This window comes from Diceros bicornis, chromosome 1 (genome assembly GCF_020826845.1).
Source record: "Diceros bicornis minor isolate mBicDic1 chromosome 1, mDicBic1.mat.cur, whole genome shotgun sequence".
Classification (NCBI taxonomy): Eukaryota; Metazoa; Chordata; class Mammalia; order Perissodactyla; family Rhinocerotidae; genus Diceros; species Diceros bicornis.
Window position 1 is genome coordinate 61,030,425 of NC_080740.1, and position 23,313 is coordinate 61,053,737.

Genomic DNA, 23,313 nt, shown 5'->3' on the forward strand with positions numbered 1-23,313 from the left:
GGTAGCAGATGCAGAGTGCTCCAAAGCGTTTGTTCAGCTAAACCAAATGTTGATCCCTTTCAGCTGAATTTGAGTGAGCTGAGGAGTTGCAGCCCTCAAGTGGCTTGTGGGTACAAGGAAGGAAGCAGACCTCCTCAGCCAAAAGAATGCACTGAAATTCAGTCTCATTGGAAACCATTTTGGTTGCTGAGATGGTCTCTTACTTTTTTTTAATGTTTCTTGTAATATTTAAATAATTTTGGCTGCATTTGTCCCTATTATGCAAGGGAACTTTCAAACTCTTAAAGCTGATAGAGTGCTTACCAACGATTTTCACAAAGAAGCAAGACAAAACTTTTGTTTTTATCCTAGTCTTTGGTTGTCAGAGCTGGCCATTTGGGGTTCCATATGGTGGCTGCTAGTGCAGCTTCTACTAACCATAAGAGATCAGGAAGTTGGTCATATCTTTGTTGGAAGAATCTTTTTCTCTCCAGAGTACCTGGAAAAAGAATTGTAAAGCTGGATATACCCATTCAGAGAACTAGAAAACTTCCAGTCCCCTCTGGCATTGCTAAAATGACACAAACCCATCATCTGTCATTTAGATAGAATTTCAACTCTGAGGGAAATGAACTTGCGCCTCCATCTTTAGTTTGTCATACAGGTAACTTTTCCCAGTACTCTTAGGTCCCTGAAGTGTGAGAAAGTAAGAAATTACCTCAAAGAACCATCAGTCCTAACCCTGGGTTCCCATCACCTTGGACATTGCTCTAGGGTTTGTTAGCTGGAGATTGAGCCAATCTTCCTTGTATTAATCAAGATATTTCCTACCCTTCCTAGCACTGTAGGCTTTGCTGAGATGCTTCCAGTGTCAATTGTCTTTGCTAGCGTAAGTCCACATCATAATTCTTGCCCCACTGGAGGCCTTCATACCACAGAATGCATTTTAGTCAATACAGAGGGGATAGTTGGGCATGATCAATTCCTCCCAGGCTCAGACATCCATGAGCACCTGGAGCCACAGTAAAGTTTTAGATCCTGCTCTGTCTCTCAAATATTTATTGATATCATCTCTTTGGTGCAGCTCCTGCAGGGCAATCTGCTGAATTTTACAGGCCTGCTGGGTCACGTTCCATTAAGTTTTCCAAGGACTAGGTAAAGTGTTCATCCTGGTCAGTGGCATTGTGACCCACGTTTGTTATCAGGGGGCTCAAATAAACTGTGCCTTAAGATTTGTGCAGAATCGGCAGTGCAGTCATTGCCTCTTGAGAGTGCAGACCTTACTGGTAATGAGGGCCCTCCGAGTCATCAAGATGTTAATATGATTTCTTACACACATTCAAATTAAGGTGTTGCAAGGCTGCCCTGTTGTTTCACTCTGGGGAACCAGAGCTGTTACCACTTGTGCTGTAAAAACTTGGTTCTTTCATTAGAATTAAAGGAATTTGCCCTTCAGCAACTATAAAAGGATGACTATCTAACTGTCGTGTTTGTTTTGAAAACAGTTTAGTGCCAGAAGGGCATGCCTGACAGAGTTCAGGAAGCTACAGTCCCTTGTAACCCCTCTGTTTACTCATGACCACATTTAGTATACACCAGCCCCTAACATCCTGCCCTGTGTTCCCCATGCTCTCTCCATTCCAGCCACAGTAGCTTTCTTTGAGTTCTTCAAACATGCCCTTCTCTTTCTGACCGTAGGGCCTTCCTCTGTTACATCTGCTAGAATAATCCTCCTTCATCTAATTAACCCCCTACACATTCTTAAGAACAGTGAGTGCTTCTCAAGCGGGAATCACCTGGGAAGATTGTTAAAATGCAATTCCTCTTCAGGTAGGTCTGGAAGGGGCCTGGGATCTGTCATTTCTGACAAGCTTCCAAGTGAACCCGATGTTACTGGTCCTCAGGGACTCCTTCACCAGTCTTCAATTTGGTCAGTGTCCCCTGTTTCACATGCTCTGACATAGTACACCTTTCCTTCATAGAACATATTTTCTTTCATTTATGTTTCCGTTCAACTGTGTGCTCTATGAGTACAGGGACCACCTATGATTTCTCCTCACTCTTTTGTGCCCAGGACCTAGCACAGCATGGCATACAGAGTGCACTATATACTTAGGATGGGCAGATACGTAGATGACTGTTATATTGGCTGCTGACAGATGGTTTAATTTAGTGGTCTGAGATGACATGGAGATCATAAAACCCAGGTGTTTGGGCCAAATTGTAAAAACTTCGTCATGGTCTTTGTTATTTTTAAGGAAAGGGCTTCCTGAAATATTTAAGTTTTATGCCAAGCAAAAAAACGTAAGTTAATTTTAGCTTGAGGTAATCTCATGGTGGGTAGTACATGGCTCTTGGTCTTCATTCTGTGAAAGGGGACTGTGCCAGATCAGCTGGACTCTAGATTTGTGGTTCCAAAGTATTATTATTTTTTAACACTTTTATTGAGGTAAAATTCACATAACATAAATTAACCATTTTAAAGTGTTCAATTCAGTGGCATTTAGTACATTGATCATATTATGTAACCATCACCTCTGTCTAATTCCAAGACATTTGCATCACTTCCAAAGGAAACCCCATCCAATGTGGTATCTTCTTAGCTCAGCATTTCTAAAACTTTGTGGTCTCAGTACATCTTTATGCTTGTAAAAATTATTAGGGCTCCAGCAGCCTGGTTATATGGATTATATCTATCTGTATTTACAGTATTAGAAATTAAAACTGAAAAAATTTTTAAAGATTTATTTATGAATTCATTTGATGGCATTATTTTATATTTTTGTAAATCTCTTTAATGTCTGACTTAATAGAAGGTAATTAGATAATAATATCTTCTTTACTCAGTCTTTTGCCATACATTTTGTTGTTGAAGGATATGAAAAAAATCAGACCATACGCATATACATATAGTTGGAAAACGAGGAAATATTTTTAATAGTCTTTTCAGGTAATTTTGGATATTCTTTTTTGTTAATACACCAAAACTCGACAAATGATAATTTCTTAAAGATTTATTGCAGTGTGGAAAATGAAATCATATCAATGAACTTTTCCTGCATGATTACAGTGGAACCTATTGGCCCACCTTGCACTTTGAATGGATCTTTTACCCATGCATGATTTCTTTTTTTTTTACTGTACATTGGTCATTTGGAAAATATTGGTTCAGGGAATTGTGATGTGGACACATTTCATCATACAATATTTAAAAAATCACATTTGTTAATGTTACCACTAATCTCATTTTAAAAAGTCATTAAGTATTGGGAAGCTGTCAAGCTCATGGTGGCAGATGCAAGTTTTCTAAAATTATAACTTTTTTGCTTGAAAGAATGAATTTTATCATCGCAAGAAATACTGTTGGTTGTTTTCCTTGAAGTGACAGACTCACTTGGTTCCTTTTTGAGAAAATGTCTACCAAATACCTGAGTCTGAATAACCATAGTTTGTCAGCTGTTCTTTCAAGTTAATGTTGTTTTCATGAAAAAAGAAGTTTAATTGCAACTTAAACAACTGTACAACTGCTTTCTCTCAAGTCAATTTTGGTATGCAGCAGAGTGCTTTATGCATATTTCCTGTTTCATTACAATATAAAAAGATATGTGCTAAAAGATCAAGATTTAATAAAATTGATAATAATTGTTACTGTTTTATCAAGGGTATCTTTAAGTAAAACTGGGCTTTTTTTTTTTTTTTTTTTTTTCCTGTGAGTTTGTAATGGTGAAGAATGCAATGACTATTTTGGTACAGCTTGGTCCACTGCCCAATTCATGCTAAGGCACCACCAGTTTTACCGACCCTTGTTTTTGCATCTTATGGAACCCCTGAAAAGGTCTTGGAGACTTCCCAGAAGTCCATGGACCAGGCTTTGAGAACCACTCACCTAGCTAAAATAAAAATCACAAGATAGCCTTCTAATAAGTGTACTCATCCCAGCCACCTCTTAAGAGGAGTTATACCTGACTGTAAGGTAAGAATTAGAAGACTTTTCCCTGTGGATATATTAAAGCAAATTTACTTGATTCTATAGAAGTAGTATCTGAGAATTTGACAAATTCTATCAAAGCAGAACTAACTTGAAAATTGCCCCTATGTCACCTATTGACATCTAAGGTTTTTTAATTCAAATATCTCCAACATGTTTGGTTTGGTGACACCTTCAATGGAACATATTTTTGAATAGATTATAAAAATAGGGAGACTTTAGAAAATGGATTTTTGTAGAATTCCAATTTTTTTAAAAATGTAGTTCAAACTCATGTTCTTAACTTCTCAGAATTCCATACATTTTTTACTATTCACAAGAGCTGTTCCTCTATAGCCCTTTCTTAATTGTTTTTTTAATTTGAGAACCTAAAATAATTTGGAGTTCAAAGCTTAGAATTCTCATTTTAAGTTCCCTTTAAATTCTTCTTGTTCTGGAAGTGCGCTTGGTATATTTGACCATAAGTTGTAATGTTAGGGTTCAAACCATATAGTCTTCCTTAATCTTTACATTGGATAACATACCCATTGTGATATTTAAAAAACAAAAATTTCGATTTCTTCCAAGCATACACTTTCCAATCTGAGTTTAACAACATTAAGGTGATTTTTCAGTTTTTAATTTTGCTATATTTCTTACAATTATTTTGCTCTTAATGGTGAAATCAAGTTTGACTTAAAACCAGTTCACAGGAATAATTAGTAGGGGGTTTAGGACTGTTTATGTGAAACAACAGATTGAATTGTCTACCCTCAAAAGCTATTGTGGACCATTTTGTCTAGAAAAAAGAAAGAACAACTCCTTGCAGTGTCAACACCAATGGGTAGATGTTAGAGGAAAAGAATGTTCAGCCCATTATATTGTGAAGAGAAAAGAGCATGAGGACTGGGTTTGAATCATGGTTGTTCCTTCTTAGCTAGGTGACCTTGGACAAATTACCCAATTTCTCTAAGCCTCAGTTCCCTCATCTGTCAAATTGAAATAATAACCCCTCCCTCATGGGAATTGAATCTAATAGTATAACATATATAAGAAAGTTAACACATTACCTAAACTTGGTAGACTGTCAATAAATAGAGATAATGTGAATGTCTAATTTTCAAAAAAATTTTTAAAATATGACTTGTAAAGGTATAGAATGAGCATGTCAAAGATTTATGAGGCTACCAGTAGAAATATAAAGCTGATTCAAAAGAGTATTAAAGAGACTTATATAGTCAATGAAAGAAAGGATGCTGAAAATAAGATCACTAAGTTAGATTCAAAACTGGTTAGTGTTCTTTTTGTTAGTGCCATCGAGTCAATTTGGACTCCTGGCAGCCTTGTGTACAGCAGAGTGGAACCCTGCCTGGTCTTTTTGTGCTATCCTCTCACCTTCCACACTATATCAGACAGTGCTCCACTGCTATTCATAGGGTTTTCATGGCTAGTTTTTTGGAAGAGGGTGGCGAGGTCCTTCTTCCTAGTCTGTCTTAGTCTGGAAGCTCCACTGAAACCTGTCCACCATGGATGACCCTGCTGGTATTTGAAATACTAGTGGCATAGCTTTCAGCATCACAGCAACATGCAGCCGCCACAGTATGACAACCGACAGATGGATGATGTGGTTCCCTGACCAGGAAATGAACCCAGGCCTTGGCAGTGGAAGCACCGAATCTTAACCATTTGACCACCAGGGCTGGCTGGTTAATGTTCTACAGGGCAATAAAACCTTAACTTTTGAGATTATCTTTTCTGCTGGACAGAAATTATTTGCATCTCTACCAGCCAAAAATAATTTGCAAACTTATCAATTTTAACTTAAGTTGAAATCTATCTTTACAGAGCCTGAATTCTCATCAGTTATAAATAGTAAATGAAGCAAAAGTTACGTTTCCCTAGAAAATCAATTAAGAGCCTGCTGACAGTATAGCTGTCCTAGGCAGGTAGGGAGTGGGAGTGGGGGATAGAGGAATGTAAAGTAATTGGAGTCAGTTAACTTGGGTTATCTTGTGGGATATGGAGATGAGACCTGAGGACCAATTAAGGGTAGAAGGAGTTAGAACTGAGACCCCTACCTTAATCAGGAATCCTTGGCAGGCTTCACCCTCGTTGAAAATGTGGAGTAGGGCTGGCCCCGTGGCTTGGCGGTTAAGTGTGTGCGCTCTGCTGCTGGCGGCCCGGGTTCGGATCCCGGGCGTGCACCGACGCACCGCTTCTCCGGCCATGCTGGGGCCGCGTCCCACATGCAGCAGCTGGAGGGATGTGCAGCTATGACATACAACTATCTACTGGGGCTTTGGGGGGAAAAAATTGAAAACGTGGAGTAGATTAAAAAAAAAAATCTACTTTCCAGCACAGGGAGTTTATTTTTCTATCTCAGCCTGGGATCTGTAAGGAAATTTTTAACCACATTCAAATTTATTCTACCAATATCACTCAGTGATACTCCTTGAGTACTAGCTGAATAACGTACTCAACCCATGTTGCCTAGGATTTCCATAAACAAAGCTCCTCTCTAATAAGTTCAAAATTATAAACACACAGGGAAATAAACCACCATCAACTAGAATCAGTGGAAGCAATGCATAGGAATTTCAAAACCCATGAACTTCAGATAATAAAACAATAATAGAAAAATCCCACAGAGACTGTAAAATAATTACATTTAAAATAATTAAAAGCATAAAGAAGTGATTAAAACCAAAAAACAGGCAGAATTGGAAGAACCAAATAGAACTTACAGAAATAAAAAATAATCATTTTAGTTGATGCAATAAACATCAGACTAAACAAAGCTGATGAGAGACTTAGTGAACAGGAAGATAGACCCTAGAAAATTGCCAGAATGCAGTCCAGAGAAATAATGAAATGGAAAATATTTGAAGAGCCATGGAAGGTGAATGAGAAGGTCTAAAATACATCTATAGGAGTTCTAGAAGGTGAGATTGAAGAGAATGGGAAGAGGTAGTATTTGAAGAGATAACAGGTGAGAGTTTTCTTAAGAGATATGAAACATCAGATTCAGTAATCACACCAATTTGCAAAAGGAGAAACATAACTAAGTCCATACAAATAACATATCCTGGAGAAGCTGCAGAACAGTCTAGACAAAGAGAAAATCTATAAAGAAGAACTCTTGAATAATAAATAAGAGCCATACAGCCATGGCCCACATTGCATTGGAAAGTAGTGAATGAACCTCCTGTCACTAGGCTTGCCCTTGGCACCGTTAGTCCTGGTACAATACTAGCAGGTTGGATGGTGCAGCCTTTCTTCTTGAACATCTCTGTTGTGAAGCGGTTTTAGACTGATAGCCATTAGATGTGGCATTTTATAGCTGAACATCGTTTGTTCTACTTATTATCACTTCTAATTTTAGGCCTACTCACCTCCGCTGGTCTGAGTTTGAGAAGTTAGCCTTCTTTCTTCCAGTTTTAGGCTTTGGGCATAGAAGCAGAATAGGTACTGCTTGGCGGTTATCTTAGTGACTCCATTGTCTTTGTGGGCAGGGAATGAAATCTCTACAACTTTGGTGTGGGCTTGACTTTCCTAAGTTGTCCCTTTGCTTCTCCTTTCTGCATGTGAGTCGATACATCTTTCTCCATTTTCTGGACTTAAATAGAGGTCTGAAGCTATCCCTCACTTTGGAAGCATCCCTGGAGTGAGTCGCATGCCAGGACACCTCCTTTGTGGGCAATCACAACAGAGTTATGAGAGAATGAGAATGAGTGTTGGCAAGAAGGATGCATTTTTAGAGATAAGGACAATATGGAAAATTGCTCCAATCCTGATATAACGTTCCTCATTTCTTGCTCATTATTTTTTACTTTACATTCGATGCTGGGTACCAACGAGTCCCATGATGTAGGGTTGTGACTTATACATCACCCTCAATTTCTCTCCAGGGAGTAGTCCTTAAATATGTCTTTGGCTGGGCCTCCAGATGGTTCTCACTCCTTCCTTTGGTTTCTCTTAACAAAAGGGGATTGTTTTCTCAGCCCTTTGAGGGACTCTTCCTCATGAGCCCTCACTGTTACTGATTTTTCTCCCTCCTCTTTCCTTAGCATCTGACCAGGCAGTGCTTGGTGTTTGTCAGATCTCATATTCTTCAGAGAACGTCTTTCTTTAATTACTTTTCTTTTTATTCTTTTTTTTCCTTTCTCTAACCCAAACACGCACACTGTTGCTTTGAACAGTTGTTTCCCACCCTCCTCTGTCTGGAAGCTGGACTATTAATTTTTTCATCATTGCTGTCATTGAAATGCCCACATTTCTATTTCTGCTGTGTGCATTACCCAGAATTTAACTGGACAAGACAGAGAGAGAGCTGGAGAGGAGGCGGTCATGAAACATAAAAGCTTTTTATTTTCATAATGGCTTGGAGTGTCCCTTTCCTAAGAGCGGGGAAAGCAGCTACCATGGCAACAGGTTCTAGTCTGTGGGGGGGAGGCCTCTAGGGGCGCTGGTAGTACAGGAGTCTGGAGAGTGTGAAACAATAACCAGGAAGAGCAGTAGCCTCTAGCAGGCTTTCTCCTCGTGATTATTGCCATTTTTCATAATTGAGACTATATGTTACATACAGATGAGTAAGTTGGTGGTGGTTTTGCTTCTGAGTGGCATAGAGAGCTGTGAGACAGCAGAACCAGGAGTCAAGGGCACAGGTCTCTAAGCCTCTCTGTCCCTAGCAGAAAACCCACCCAGTAGGCGCCTAGGTGGGGAGACTGCTCTGCTCCTAGTGCAGGCATGGTCCCTTCCAGGCCACACAAGCCTTCATCTCCCTCTCCTCTCCCCTTCCCGCACCTCAGGTGTGGGACTCCCTCCCAGTAAACTCCAGACTGCTTAATTGGGAATTACCAGAGTGTGAATCTTCTGTCAGCTCTTCCTAGTTATGTCACCTCAGTCGCTTTCAGAGGTTTACCTTCACCAGAGATCTCAACATTGGCTCCCAAACATGCAGAAGATATGTGCTTTTTTTTTCTTTTTTTTGACTCTTTCCTGGCGCAAGTTCTTATCATAGGAATTTTTTTTTCTCTCCCAACTCAAAATGCTGATCCTAATAAAGCTTGCACAACAGTGCTTAGTTCTGCTAATCGCTGACTTCCTGCTGGACTTTAAATTGAAAGATCTGAAACATCAGATTCAGTAGTTACAGCAAATTCCAAATGGAGAAATAAAACTTAAGTCCATACAAATACACAACCTAGAGAAGCTGCAGAACACTCTAGACAAAGAGAAAACTCTATAAAGAAGAACTCTTGAACAGTAAATAAGAGCCCAACAGCCATGGCCCACAATTAAAAGTTGGTCTTTAGGACTTTGTGGCCTAGTTACACTCTGTGCCCTTTCCATCGCCCACCCGGGCTCCAGGGAGACAGACTCTTTCAGTGCGCAGCTCGTGGAATACCAGAGCAGAAAGCTTGATTATTACCAAGGCCCGCTTCACTGGAACATTCTCTGCATGTACTTATCAATCCTGCCTCTTTGAGGCCTGTAATTAAATGTGTCCTCTTCTCTTCCTCCTCTTCCTCATCATCCCACTTTGCACAGCACTGGATAGTTTTCGGAACCTCTTTCTCCTCTCTTCCTCACTTTGTCATTACAACTTCCCTGTGAAGTTCAATTGGGAGGTACTACGATCCTTTTTTGGCCTCTGTAGCAGCCAGAAGCGTTTATGTGATGCCTCTAGTGCCACAGTACTCACTGGGATGAGTGGGATATATTGAAATCAGTGGGCCTGATCTTCTGAAGCTCGCTCCCTTTAAGTCCCTTGGCCATCAGCCAGAAAATAGCCCTAGAAAATATTTATTAAGCACCTGTCCTGCCAGGTACTGAGCATACATTGAAGAACAAGGCAAATGTGGTCTTTACCTTTGTGGAGCTTACAAACTAGGTCAGGGAGTCAAGGGGGGAGGTTAGCATCATTTGCCTCCCGGCCGTCTGTGTTTGTGGCTCTGAGTAGACCCCAGTGTATTCCTGTACCAAATACTGAGCCAGGGAGATTCACCCTTGCCTAGCTTCATAGAGAGAGAGATTTGATATCTCGGTAGTATTTTTCTTCCTCATCAAATTTCATAAGAGATATATGGATTATAAGCATAGGAATACTTAATAGATGTAGAGCTGTATTTATTTTTTAAAATATAGGAATAAGCTGCCATCCTTGCCTTGTCTTATTATTTACCTGTTACTTTTGGTCTGCTTTGCTGGAGACTAATTGTTGTGTCTGGGCCCTTAACAAAGTAATTGGATCAATAAACATTTGGGAAAAGTTCAATATCATTACTAATCAAAGAAATGCAACTTAAAATGAGATAGGCATGATATTGGTTACTACTTATTAAAATTTTCAAAATAATAATGCCTTAGGGCCCAGAGAAACAGGCATGCTAAAACATTCTAGGTGGGAGTGTAAATTGATACAAGTCTCCTAGGTGACAGTTTGGTAATATGTATTAAAAGTACTTATACTCTTTCATCCAGAAATTCCATTTCTTTGAATTTATTCTAGAGAAAGAAAAGATATCCAAAAGCATTTATATGCGTATAGGTTCACTATAGTGTTATTGGAAACAAAATATTGAAAATAATCTGAATGTCCAATAATAGGGGATTTCTTAAATGAATTATGGAATATCCACACAGTGAATACTATACAACCATAACTATGTTGAACAAGATAATGGATGATATTTGAAAAGTTCATAGTAAAGCAGTAACAACAGGTTATAAAACTACATGCATACAATATGATTCCAGGTTGTTTTAAAATACAAGTGTGTGTGTGTGTGTATGCCTGGGAAAAACATTGAGCTTAACATATACACGTTAAAACATTGGATGAAATTTAATTATTTCTGATCGGTGGAATTATGGGTGATTTCTATTTTCTTTGTGTTTTTTTGGCTCTTTCAATTATTCCATAATGGACGCTTTTCACTTACAATGCAAAAAAATAAAGTGGAAAACACATATCTTAGTTTTTTTCCTTGATGTTTGCACCAAAAGAAAGAATAAAGGATAGCTATTTAAAAATGGCCACTACCCTAAGGACCAAACTGACATCTAATGACATTTACTGATTCTGTCTTAAGGAAGATAGAAGTGTTATGTTTCATAGGTTTATCTCTGTGTATGTGCTGGGGGTAGGGGGCCCATACTTGGGTGTGTATATGTTTAAGGGAGTGTTCCACGGGGTGGGGGGAGGTGTGTGTGTGTGTGTGTGTAGCCAGGTATCATAGCCCTACAGTACGTGGTCCTTGTGGGAGTCGCATGGATCTGCAAGTCCAAAGATGCTGCTGGTGCCTGGCTGACCAGTGTGGTTCACACCCCTGACTCATGGCCACGTGCTCTCTCATCTGATACCCGAGGTACAACTGCAGGCATCCTGTCTTCAGTGGGTCAGGAGTCTGAAGAACTTTCAGCTGCACTGGAGCTTTATGAGACAGTAAGGTATAGAAATGATGCACTAATTATTTCTTGAAGCCACTTGCTATTTGTTTGTGTTTTTTAAGCACCAATTTTTTTCAATGCTTTTTTTTTTTTTTGGTGAGGAAGATTAGCCCTGAGTTAACCTCTGTCACCAGTCCTCCTCTTTTTGCTGAGGAAGACTGGCCCTGGGCTAACACCTGTGCCCATCCTCCTCCACTTTATATGGGATGCTGCCACAGCATGGCTTGACAAGCGGTGCATCGGTGCGCACCTGCGATCCGAACCTGTGAACCCCGGGCCGCCGCAGTGGAGAGTGTGCACTTAACCACTAGGCCACTGGGCCGGCCCCTTTAAGCACCAATTTTCATCTTTCAACACCAATTTATGGAGAAGATTCTTTTTGGTGAGTGCAAGTATAAGTGATTTTCTGACATTTTTATAGTGAATTCTGAATGCTGACCTTTCTTAGAGTAGTAGGACTCTCTAAACCTTGCTCCTTCTCTCTCTTCAAGTTTTCCAAACACAAGCAATCTTTTTAAAGCGTTACTCTTGTTAGTTTCCTGCCCTTGTTTAAAGATTACCTCGCTCTTTAATAACCCAGCCAAATGCTAGCACATGTCAACAGGATTGTGTTGTGGTTATCTCCTATGTAAATTTCTAGAAGGTGGCCTTCTGTTAGCAAGACTGAGCAGTAGATCCATTAGTGACACGTTTTCAGGAGGAGCCGATTCCTAACTGGGTGGAGGCCACAGAGATGGACGAGATGGGAGGAGCAGCCAGGAGTCACAGGGTGTTCTCATCGCTGTGTGGGAAACCATAGGGGTGGCAGGGATTCCAGTGCTTCTAATTGTACTAAACAGCTGTTGATACAGACTTCAGAATTCCTGTGGAAAAGGAAGTGAACCCCTCTGGAATATAACTTTTAAAGAGGTCTCAGGCAGGCATCACTGATGTTTGTGGTTGAAGATATGACTTCTTATTGCGTCTGTGTTTGCGTGTGTGATTTGTAATCTTCTCCCCATCTGCAGACTTCGTCTGTACTCTTTGATGCGTAGGCTCAGCTCAACGTCTTCCCCTTGGAGAGGCTTTGGTGCTCCTCACCAGTTTTTATCACATGCTTCTGTTTAATTTTTTCTTGCCGCTTTCACAGTCTGACTTTCTACTGATGTATTTGTGTATTATCTCTCTGCCCAATTGGAATATAATGCCAGCATATACCAAGCAGGGATCTTGTCTCTCTGGTTCACAGCTGCATCCCAGTGCCTAGAAGGGGGCATGGGCATCTTGTAGGTGTTCAGTCAGAGTTGGGCATGAGCAGATGTGGTATGTTTAGGAATGTGCAGAAGACCAGGGTAGTTGGAGTTGTGAGTGAGGGCAGAATGGAACGATATGGAGTTTGGAGAGGTGGGGTTAGATCATGTGGGCCACGGTGAGGAGTTTGGCGTTACTTTTGAGGATCTGATGTTCATTAAGTTGTTTCATCTCTGCTGATTTATATGCCATCCGGATTGGTTTGCTGAAGTTGGTTATTGATGGCTTTTCTACTGGAAATTGTGCACCACTGTGTCCTTGAAGTGCTTCTGTAGCCTACATTGCAATCCTCTTCCCCGTCTCCACTGCCATCAGCTTGGCGTTATTCGCCTACCTTGCCTGATGAGCCTGGCAAAGCAAGATGACAACAGCTAAGGTGTCAGGCTTTGATGTCTGCACAATTGAAGGCATTCTAGAACTTTGTCATTAAACACTTTGACTTCCCCACTGAAAAGTATTGGGTTTGGGCCTTGTGAATGACACTTGCTGAGAGCCTGAATGATGGGTGGATCAGGGGCCCAAATCTTAACTCCACTGTTCAAATCATTTGGTGTCTCTGTTACCAGACACTATCTGCTGTTCTCTGGCTAATGATACGTTGGTTTTCTCACAGGATCTCTAGTTCCTGTTTGTCAACACTGTACTTTGTTTTATAATTTGCTTCCAAGATAGCAGAATTCAGTGAGTTTCCAGTTTTGTGCTGCCTATGAGGAGGATAAATCAGGTTTTGCTTTGCGTGCATTGAAGTAAGAACTCTATTGGCATAATTCCCTGATGAATCTATTTTTGTGATTAAGGCAATAAATATAACAGAAGGGTGTATGTGTTCACTCCTTATTCTAACATGTATCACTATATATAAACACAGTTATTTCACATGTATAAATAAATAAGATGAGCTGTTGTTTCAGCTGGGCTTGAACTTACATTGAAGTTTTAGGAGATGATAATTTAGTGCAGCAGGGAGCCTAGGAGATGTTGGCATAGAGCTTCAGGAGTAGGGAGATGTATTAAGGTGTAATCCACTCAGGTTTTTTTCTAACTTTTACAGACTGTGAAAAGTATGTTGTCTTTTTTAAAGAATTCTATTCTTTAGCATCAGACATATAAACATATAGAATGTTGATGTTTGTTCAATAATTCTTCGTGGATGTTAGAAATCTGGGATTTCGTCTTTTATTGTTATTACTAAGTGATCTCCAGAACTTTTCCATGGGGTGTCAGCTCTTCTACATGAAGAGCTATGAACTTTTCAGGACATCTTGAAATAATTGTTATTCTCTATTAATTGAATATTCACATGTAATTCAAAAGTTCTGTGATAGCACATGTGTAAGTTTATAAATTCCATTCATTGTGGTACATTGGCCCTTGAAATAAAGCCAACTTTTTCAACCTCAGCCTTTCAATTTGGTTCAGACTTATGGCAAGGAATGTGCTTTTCTGTCTGTTTCCTTTTTGGGGTGGAAGTACACTTCTTTTCAAAAATACGCCAGTGAGATGGGTTATTTCCCTTATTTAAAAAAATCTCCATGAAAGGAGACATTAGCCAGGGTCTGTGTGTGCGTGCGTGCATGCATGGGTGTTTCTCTCTCTCTCTATCAATCTGTGAATCTCTCGCTGTAACATTTCCCGTGATCCCATCTGTGGGTTTGGAATCCTGATTCTTCCTCCAGAAAGGATTATGGTCATTTCCATAGAAGCAGAAATGAGGTTTGCATTTCGTAGGAAGTGAAGAGCTCTGACTGCTCAGTCTAGGAGCCACTGTTCTTGTTGGAGCTAAACCACATGGCGAAGGGCCAATCCCTTAACCTTTGATTTGGCTCCTTTTGTCCCTGCTCTTTCATCTGCAAAATGGGACTAGCCATATGGATCTGGCTTTAGAAGACTACTGTTTATTTTAGCTAATTAAAGATTGTTAAGATGGTTAAATTCAATGGGCTCTATAAATGTTTACTTGACATTTTTAATATTGGTGCTGTTTGTGGGTGACTGGCAACTAGCACCCAGGGGCTGTTACTTACATTAGTCCTCCAGTTCAGGTTTGATTAAGCATTCTGTTCTTGCACCAAGCTTCCCAGTGTCAGCACAATGACTGAGGGAAAAATGTGGAACAATTTCAGAGACCTACCGTTTTAACACAGACATAGGTGAAAGGCACAGTGCCCGGCATGTTTTAGTACTCAAATAAATATATGAATGGTGCTATGTTCTGGTTTTTACATGTCTTGAATTCTCTTACTGGGCTTTATGCTAGTTTTTAAAGTTCCTATATCTCTCCTTGAAAGTTAAGGAGCCCATGGAATTGGAGCATTAAAGTCTTAATAGTTGAGACCTTTCTGAGTCTACAGAGAGGGGTAACTAATATTATTATGTCATCCCTCTGATCAGAATTTTCTTATTGCTTTCTATTTCATTCAGTGGAGAACAAAGCTCTCACGGTGGCCTGCAAAGTCTTACAGGATTTGCGGCCCCCAAGTCCATTACCTGTCTAACTTCTTTGCTGTCTGCCACTCTGCAGATATGCTGATATGCTGACTTTCATTTGGTGTTGCCAACATGCCACGCACGTTCGTACCTTAGGTGTTTGCATCTACTGTTTGCTGTTCTGTAGCTCTCCTCCCAGAGATCCACATGGCTTGCTTCCTTCCTTCCTTCAGGTTGTTAGTACATGCCTTCTTCTCAGTGACATCTTCCCTGACCACCCTGTCTAAAATTGCAAACAGTCCCCCGGTGCTCCCTTTCTGCCGTATATTTTATTTGCTTATAGTCTGTGCTACCCCAAAAGAATGTAAGCTTCTTAAAGCAGAGAATTTTGGAGGGTGTCTGTTTTGTTCACTGCTGTATCCACAGGCACTTGGAAATATTTGATAATTGAAAAATAGATGATGCACTGTTGGCCTCTGTGCTGGGTCACCTTGCACCTCCTTTGGGTAGAAAGTCCTAAGGCAATTTCTCCATGGCCTGCGTTTTTGGACAGTGTTAGCCTAAAGGTGATACGCTGAGCCATTGAAGGAAGCGCTGCCACCAACAGAAGCGGATGCATTCGCAGCTCTTGGTGACATCAGATTGGCATGCGTGTATGCAGCTTTTATACCTCCTCTTTTTCTGCTCTGGCTCTCTCTCTAGATTTGAGAACATAAGCTTCAAAATAAATAAATCAGTGACAATAAATGTGAAAGGACTTTTAAAAGTGTAAAATGCTTTGAAAATGATAATTACATTGGACTTTAGAATGTATTGTTATATAATTTGAAATAGTAAGTAATTTTCCAGGAAGAAGGGTTCCCTGGGCCAGCTTCTCTGCAGGTCTTTTTACATGTACATGCTGTTTTTCCCCATCCGGGCCTGTAGACTGGATCCAAGAATACAGCTGCAGGCTAGAGCCTGAACCAACCAGGCCCAAAGAGGGGAAAGCTAATCAATTAACCCCTAGATTGAAGGGATGTGCCTTCCATGTGCCTAAGACTATTCAAATACCAAGTAACTGAGATAGTGTAGGGCAAATAGAATTCAGGTTGGCCTGTTGTTAGTCTCTAAACGACTGTGACTAATTCAGAAAAACTAGGCAGCTTAGCAGCAAAAGTATAATTCTTGTTAATGAAACCTGGCCTATTCCGGAGGGGGAAGGGTTCCAATAATTCTCATGACCCAGATTAGTGTTCTACCAATAGAAAAGCTTAGGGATTTTATACTGTTGGAGTGCAGAGATAAGCCTAATATCCTTGTTTGCTTTCAAAACATCATTTTAAAAATAATCACGTTGTCCTTGTATTCATGATCTCTTTAAGATTAGGCTATGTAGAAAAGAAGGGAGGCAAGTGAGATAAAGTAGCAGGATATATACCGTATATACGTTATATCTCACGTGTCTGTATGCGTGTGCATACACAAACACACTGCATAGTACTAGAGCATTTAAGAGCAGCAGGTGTGGAATCAGACCGCACACTGCCTGGCTTCAAATTCCAGCCCTACCGCTTATTTGATATGTGACCCTGGACAGATTTCTGAATTTTCTGAGCCTTAGCTTCTTCGTGTGGGATAGTAATGGAACTTACCTCGTAGGGTTATTGTCAAGATCAAATGAGATCTCCGATGGAGTTCTTAGTGCCTGACACAGTAGGTGCTCGGTTAATGTCAGTTGCTGTTATTATTGATGACAGTCTTAATAATAATCAAAGGCAAGCAGGAAATAAAGGGATTTCAGAAAGGAATAAGAAAAGAAAAAGAAACACACAGGAGACACTATCCTAGAAGATTTAAGTGTATTGGAAGGAGACTGGTATAATATTGTGAGCTTATGCTATATTAGGTACTGCATGTCATAATGAGAATTATATCCTGTGAATATTTTATGGCTTTAAGTGGGCATTAAAGGTGATGTATGTATATACTGGGCAATACTTAACATCTTAGCAGTGATGTTTACCCATCTGAAATACAGTTTATACCTTTCACCAGAAGCAGAGAAGACATTGGTATTTATTCACAAAGCTTCGAGATCCTTGGATGAAAGCAGTACAGCATGGATGGACACACATATGGCCATAATTGTCTTCTTTTGGGGCTACGGAAATCATTTTGGCATGGCTTCCATTCTGCCCCTCCTCCTTTTTTCCTTTTAATTCACTCTTCTCTCTTGATCTTATAATATTCACTACTTCTTTATTAGGAAGCAGCTCTCTGGCTGTGCCAGCCAACTACAAATGGAATGCTGTCATATTTGTGGGTATTTCATCATTTTCGTTATTTTGTCAAGCAGGCAACCATTTTCACTGCAAGAAGGGAGAAGAAACAGTGTTTAGTCCAATATAACTCGCACAAGCATAACGCTTTCTCTTTCTCTCTCTTTTTCTTCTTCCAATTTAGTAATTTGGGTGGTGAATGAGGGAACAGCATTTTTTTTCTGTCATAACCACTATGTTTTTCCTCACAGGCTCAAGCATATAACTGCTCTGTATATTCATTTTTGGTTGAGTTTTCTGAGGAAAAAGAATGCCTCTTTTAGCCTAGGCCGAACTGACCCCTAGTTGTGTGGGAGCAGTGGAATGCCATGGTGAAGAGTATGGGCTGTGCAGCCACACTGAGTTCCTCTCCTGGCTCTGCCCTTCCTTAGCTGTGTGACCTCAGGCAAATTACTTAGCTTCTCAGTGTTTCAGTTTCCTCATCTGTAAAATGGTAGTGATAGTCTTACCTATGCCTCAAAGGGTTCTCTTGAAGATTACGCTGTGTGAAAATATCCAGCATAAGCACTCAATTTTTAAAGCTTCCCGTCTGACTTCTCACTAGATAACCATTCCCAGAAAGATGTTGAATATGGTTGGCAAGCATGACCCCAATCAGTACACAGAACAATTTATTTTAAACTCTCGTTCTGGTGCCAGCCATTGGGGCAGCCCAGCAAAGCTATATTTATGGCTCTGATGGGTTTCCTCAGCAGAGGCCTCCTCAGCACCATCCAAGGCCTCCCCAAATCCAGGTGGTCTCCATGCAACACACACACATAGTCTGACTTAGTAGAAAACACACAGCCAGGGGTGGTGGTGATTCCCAAGCCCACTCCCCAATATATACTAAGGATGGATTTGAAGTTGGTGAAAGGAACCACATTAACAACCCTAGAAACTAAACTTGACTGGTTAGCCACAAAAAAAAGTATAGTTCCAGCAGCTTTATTTCCAGTTAATTCTTCTCAGCCCCAGAGCTTGGAGCTTCTGAGAGGGTAGCACAAAGAAAAGTGATATTTATTGCAGCTTAGGTGCCCACCCACTCAACTACTTTCAGAACTGATAAGCTGGGGCCCACCCAGTACCTGCCTGTGTGCTGCAGAGGAGGCACTCCAAGATCATGATCCAGCCTGCAGTCCTGGGGCACTCGAGAGAAGGGGAGCAGTCGGTATGGAAATGTCCCATGGAATTGACTGTGAACATAATAGTTTGGAGGAGAGAGCTCGGCATGGCCTCCAGTTAGGGGAGTGTCCAGAGCTGGGCTTTCCAGGGAGGTGGGCTTTGGACAGTTAGAGGAGGACTTGCCAGGCAGGCCAGGGCAAGTTGGTGCTCCTGAAGGCAGAGTGAGTTTGGTGGGTTTGCTGAGGCTTCCTGTGAGGCTCTCAGCCTGTCGTGCCAGAGGTGCTTATAAGAAAGTGATGGAAAATAAGTAATGTTACGTTTTGAACTTTCTATAGATTTGAAGTGTTTCATAATTTTTAAAAAAGAAAGAAAGAATAACAAGAAGAGAAATACAGAAAGGTAGGGTTATGGAAGCCCTGGAAATATAGGTGGAGGAGGCAGTACTCCTCGCCCCAGGCAGAAGCAGGCCATTAGAAGTTCCTGGGCGGGACACCAAATGACATCACCAGCTAACAGTGCGGCTTTAAATTGGCGCTTGCTGCTGCTTCTACCGCTGTCATCATCACTGCCTTGACTGCCACCGTGAACAATAGCAGCTATCATTTATTAAGCCATTATTTCATGCCAAGAGATTTACTCACCTAATCTTACTTAATCAGCCTTAAAACTTTATGTGGTAGGTATTATTGCTTCTATTTTACAGGTGAAGAAACAGGTTTAGAGACGCCTGGTGACTTGCCTGCTGTCGTCCAGCTGGGATTTTCTATCTGACTCCATCCATTGTGCTATACTGTCTTCCTTTTTTTCCTTGTTTGTAAATTGGAGATAATATTTGTACTCTATATAGCTAGAGTAGCACTTTTCAAATTGTAGGTCATGGCACATTAGTGGGTTATGAAATCGATTTAGTAGATAAAAAAAGGTAAGAAAATATCAGAATTCATCACACTGTTCCTGAAACTTTTGCTTCTGGCGTGTGTGTGTCTATGTAAGTATATATGTATGTATGCATAAGTGAAATGTTAACGTGGGAAAATATATTTCCTACCATGAGTCATTGTCAGAAAATTTGAGAGCTACTGTTCTAGAGTCATTATGAACGTCAAATAAACATAAAACATTGTTGCAGAACTCCTTGTAAACTCTAAAACACCAGACAAGTCTAAGTTAGTATTATTATTTAACACTGGAAGCTGAAGCAAGCAGATAAAGGATAGCAGATAAATTTGCTATGCTGTTACTCCACCCATTCAGTCCCTCGCAGATAGTGCTAATCTGTCACCACGTTGTGTCCAGTGGAAACAAGACTCAGCTTTGACCTTCCTCGACACAGCACACCAGGCCTCAAGATGAAACCTCTTTGTAAACCTAGCAATAGGCTTATGTCTTGTTGGAGTACAGCAGGACCAGTCTGTGGTTATCAAGTACTGCTTAGCACTTACAGAGCTCTGACTCGCATTTAAACGCTAGGACAACAGATGCAATCCCAATGACAGCGTGGGGGTCTCTGCGTTACAGGCCCCAAAAGAGTTGGCCGCTGTCTCCTCCCCTCCTAACGCTCCTCCACCACCATCCTCATCTGGAAGTGATTTGCCTCCTCCTGCTTCTCAAAGGGCGTCACACCAATCCAGAGTTCCCGTCCGTTTTCCCTTGAAACAAAGGTGGCAAGAGGCCTCTCTGCCAAGGCCATTTTCTTTAGAACGTGCGCTTTCTTCAATAATTGCAATTCATGAGGAAACTGCAGAGAACATGGGGCGCAAATGCCCCAACAACTGTCCTGAAGACACGCCCCTCAGGAGGTGCACTGCTTCTCAGCTGATAGAGCAAACTCTTAATGGTCACAAAAGGAACTGGGTCTCCCCCAGGTTAAAATTGCATGTGAAACTGTTTCTCTGCAACCTGCAAAGAAAGCCTGTAGAGTTGGCTGTTTTCTCAGAAGGCATCACAGAAAAGTCCATGTGGCCCGAGGGATCTGAAAGACGTGTCAGAGACTCCTCCAGTGGAATGTGCAATGCACAAGAAACTTTTGTGTATGGATTTTAAGTCAGGCCTCAACATGACATTCTGGACTGTATGAGACAGAGCTCAAGCAGCTCAATTACCAACCCAGAAGGCAGGCTCTTGGTGTTTTCTAGACCTCGCTAATGAATGAGTCCCGTGGCCTCTGCTGGACAGGCTTCCCAGTGCTCTGCCAGCCTCCCTCCCACACATCTGTAAATTTGTCAAGCTATAATAGATGGCTGGTGCCAGCAGACGCTGAGGTCTAGGTCTTTCTCTTCGGATACATAGAGATTTCAAGCTATTAATAATTCATTCTGGAGTAATGAACATAGCCATACCAAGTTGTGAGCACTAATAATCAAGTGACAGATCAATTTATTACTTCATTATGCCAAAAGATAATGGTAGTTAGTCATGAAAGGTGCAACTTTTTTCCTCAAAAGTTTCATAAGACTTAGATCAATGTGTTTTTTAAGTTCTAAAATAAAATGGATCATTAAAAAGGAAATGAATTATATTGGGTAGCCTCAAGCATACTTATATTCAGAGTTGCTTATCCGGAATTACTGTACTTTTTTTCCAAATGCCTTTGGGCATTGGGGCCTGTAAATCAGAGTAATTATTACTAATTAATTAAATCTGAGAAATAGAACACAGCTCCAGACTTTGAAAAGAGACGTTGGGATAGTTAAGATACATTCCCAAAAAATCATCAATACTAATATGAGGTTTTATGAGTAAGTAGCTACGTTGAGAATAATTGCTTTATGTCTACTCAGAAGCTCCTATCATCTTTTATACCTAGTGAACATTTACTGTGCTTCTCCTGGGCCAGCAGGCACGGTGCTCAGGGCTGGTGGTACCACCTAAAATAAGCACAGTCTCTATCCTAAGGCAGCAGTAGAGACGTTAATAACGTGTAATAAATACAGGAGCAGGCCAACACTACTGCCTTCATTGAGGGGTGGAGGACTGAGGAAAGACTAGACAGAGACTGCAGAAAGGAAGGGACCCATTGGAGCTGAGCCTTACAGATCAATAGTTTGCCAAGCAAAGAAAGAAGAGTAAGAACACGCCAGGCAGAGGAATGACAAAGGCAGATAGGTGTGAACGTGGAAAGAAAATGGATAGTGAATTATTATAATCATAACAATGACCACACTTCCCATGCATCATCACGTTGAATCTGCACAGCCTCATGAAGTAGATGTATTATTCACCCCAACCCCACCCCTTTTTTTCAAGAGGAAGAACCCAAAGCTTAGACATATTGAGTCCCTTGCCCAGGGACCCAGAGCTGAGAGGTGGCAGAGGAGGAGTTAGAGGTGAGTGGGAAAAAGTGTGCTGTTTTATAAGAATTTAGACTTTATATTAAAAACAGTGGAGCCCACCAAGGGTTTATAATCACCATTACCAGAACAGTCAAACAACAGAAGCATTGCTAAACACTTTACATATGCTGTGTCATTGTGTTCGCTCCCAACAACCCAGGGAGGTGTAGGGCCATTGTAGTTTCCAGCAGAGGAATGACGTGATCGGAGCTGAGTTTTAGACAGTAACTGCTGGTAGCAGGTGTGATAAAGCTGAACCTAGAGATTCTAGTTAGGGAAACTAGTTAGGAGTCTCTTGCTTTAGTCAGATGTAGTGTTGAAAAGCGTGATGGTGAAAAATGATCGTCATCCAAACCATGTATTTTTATATTGGTCTGCAATTTAAAGGTTCTTTCATACATAAATAGCTTGTTGATTCATTTGCACAAGGGACTTTTGTGACAAGACTTTTTAAGTCTACTGACTCAGCTCGTTTGGGAAGGGAAGCATAAGGGCATGGAATTCACTTCCTGCGCACAGGAGCTGATGTTGAAAGTAGTGATGTTACGAGCAGCTTGTAAATATGCATACTTGCTGATTGACTGAGGCACAGAACCGAAGTCATTACCCCTTGCCAGGTGACAACTTGACCATCTGCATTAACTCTTTCAGACTAGAAATGTGATGCAGTTCTTGGTAACGTGGAAAACTATAAGTAAAATCAGGAGATTCAGCTAGAACTCAAAAAATGTTTGTCAAATATTTTCTGGTGGACCGGAATCAGGCCAGGATATCAGTGGCAACTTTCCTTGCTGCAGCTGTTGCTTAGCAGTCAAAAAGCAAATTCTCCTCCTAGCTGGGCTGTTCCATGGTTAAAGTGTCATCCCCCTAACCACCCCCTGCCCCCTTTTAGAGGAGGAAGTTTTTATGAAATTAGACTTTCAGCCCTAGAAATTATAGAAAAGTACACATGTGCTGATGAAATTGGTTGATGTAGTATTTCAGTAAAGGCTCAGTTTCAAAACCAGCACTTAAGTCAGTAGAACCTCTTTTCCTCCTACAAAATAGAAGTATACAGGAGAAACAGTGCAGGCATTTATAGAATTGTGTGAAAAAATACTCAGTATAAATAGCACTAAATGCTAGGGAGGTATGTCTGTACAAACTGCCGTCTCTGCCCAATTTCTCTCCAGTTTCGCGTAATGAATAGTTTCCTTCTTCTAACAAGTGATTTAGGGGAACCCCTAATATTTTCTTAACAATACTGAATTCCCTTAACTTTTAACTTATTTGTTGTCAATAGGTAATTTGTGTATTTTTACAGGCATGGTCAGCAAATGAATAATTAACTTTTATGGCTAGGTCATGGTGGCCTGGGTATGGAGTTCAGATATATGTTTTGAGTAGTTGTTTATCTAAAAATATGCGTGTGTTTAGCAAATTACTCAACCCAGCTACTGTT

The 23,313-nt window shown here is 40.7% G+C and overlaps 1 protein-coding gene across 4 annotated transcripts in view; it reads left to right on the top strand.

Moving 5' to 3' along the window:
- The window catches only part of ARHGAP26 (Rho GTPase activating protein 26), a 419,023-nt gene that overhangs the window by 286,066 nt on the left and 109,644 nt on the right, over positions 1 to 23,313 (top strand). The window lies entirely within an intron of this gene.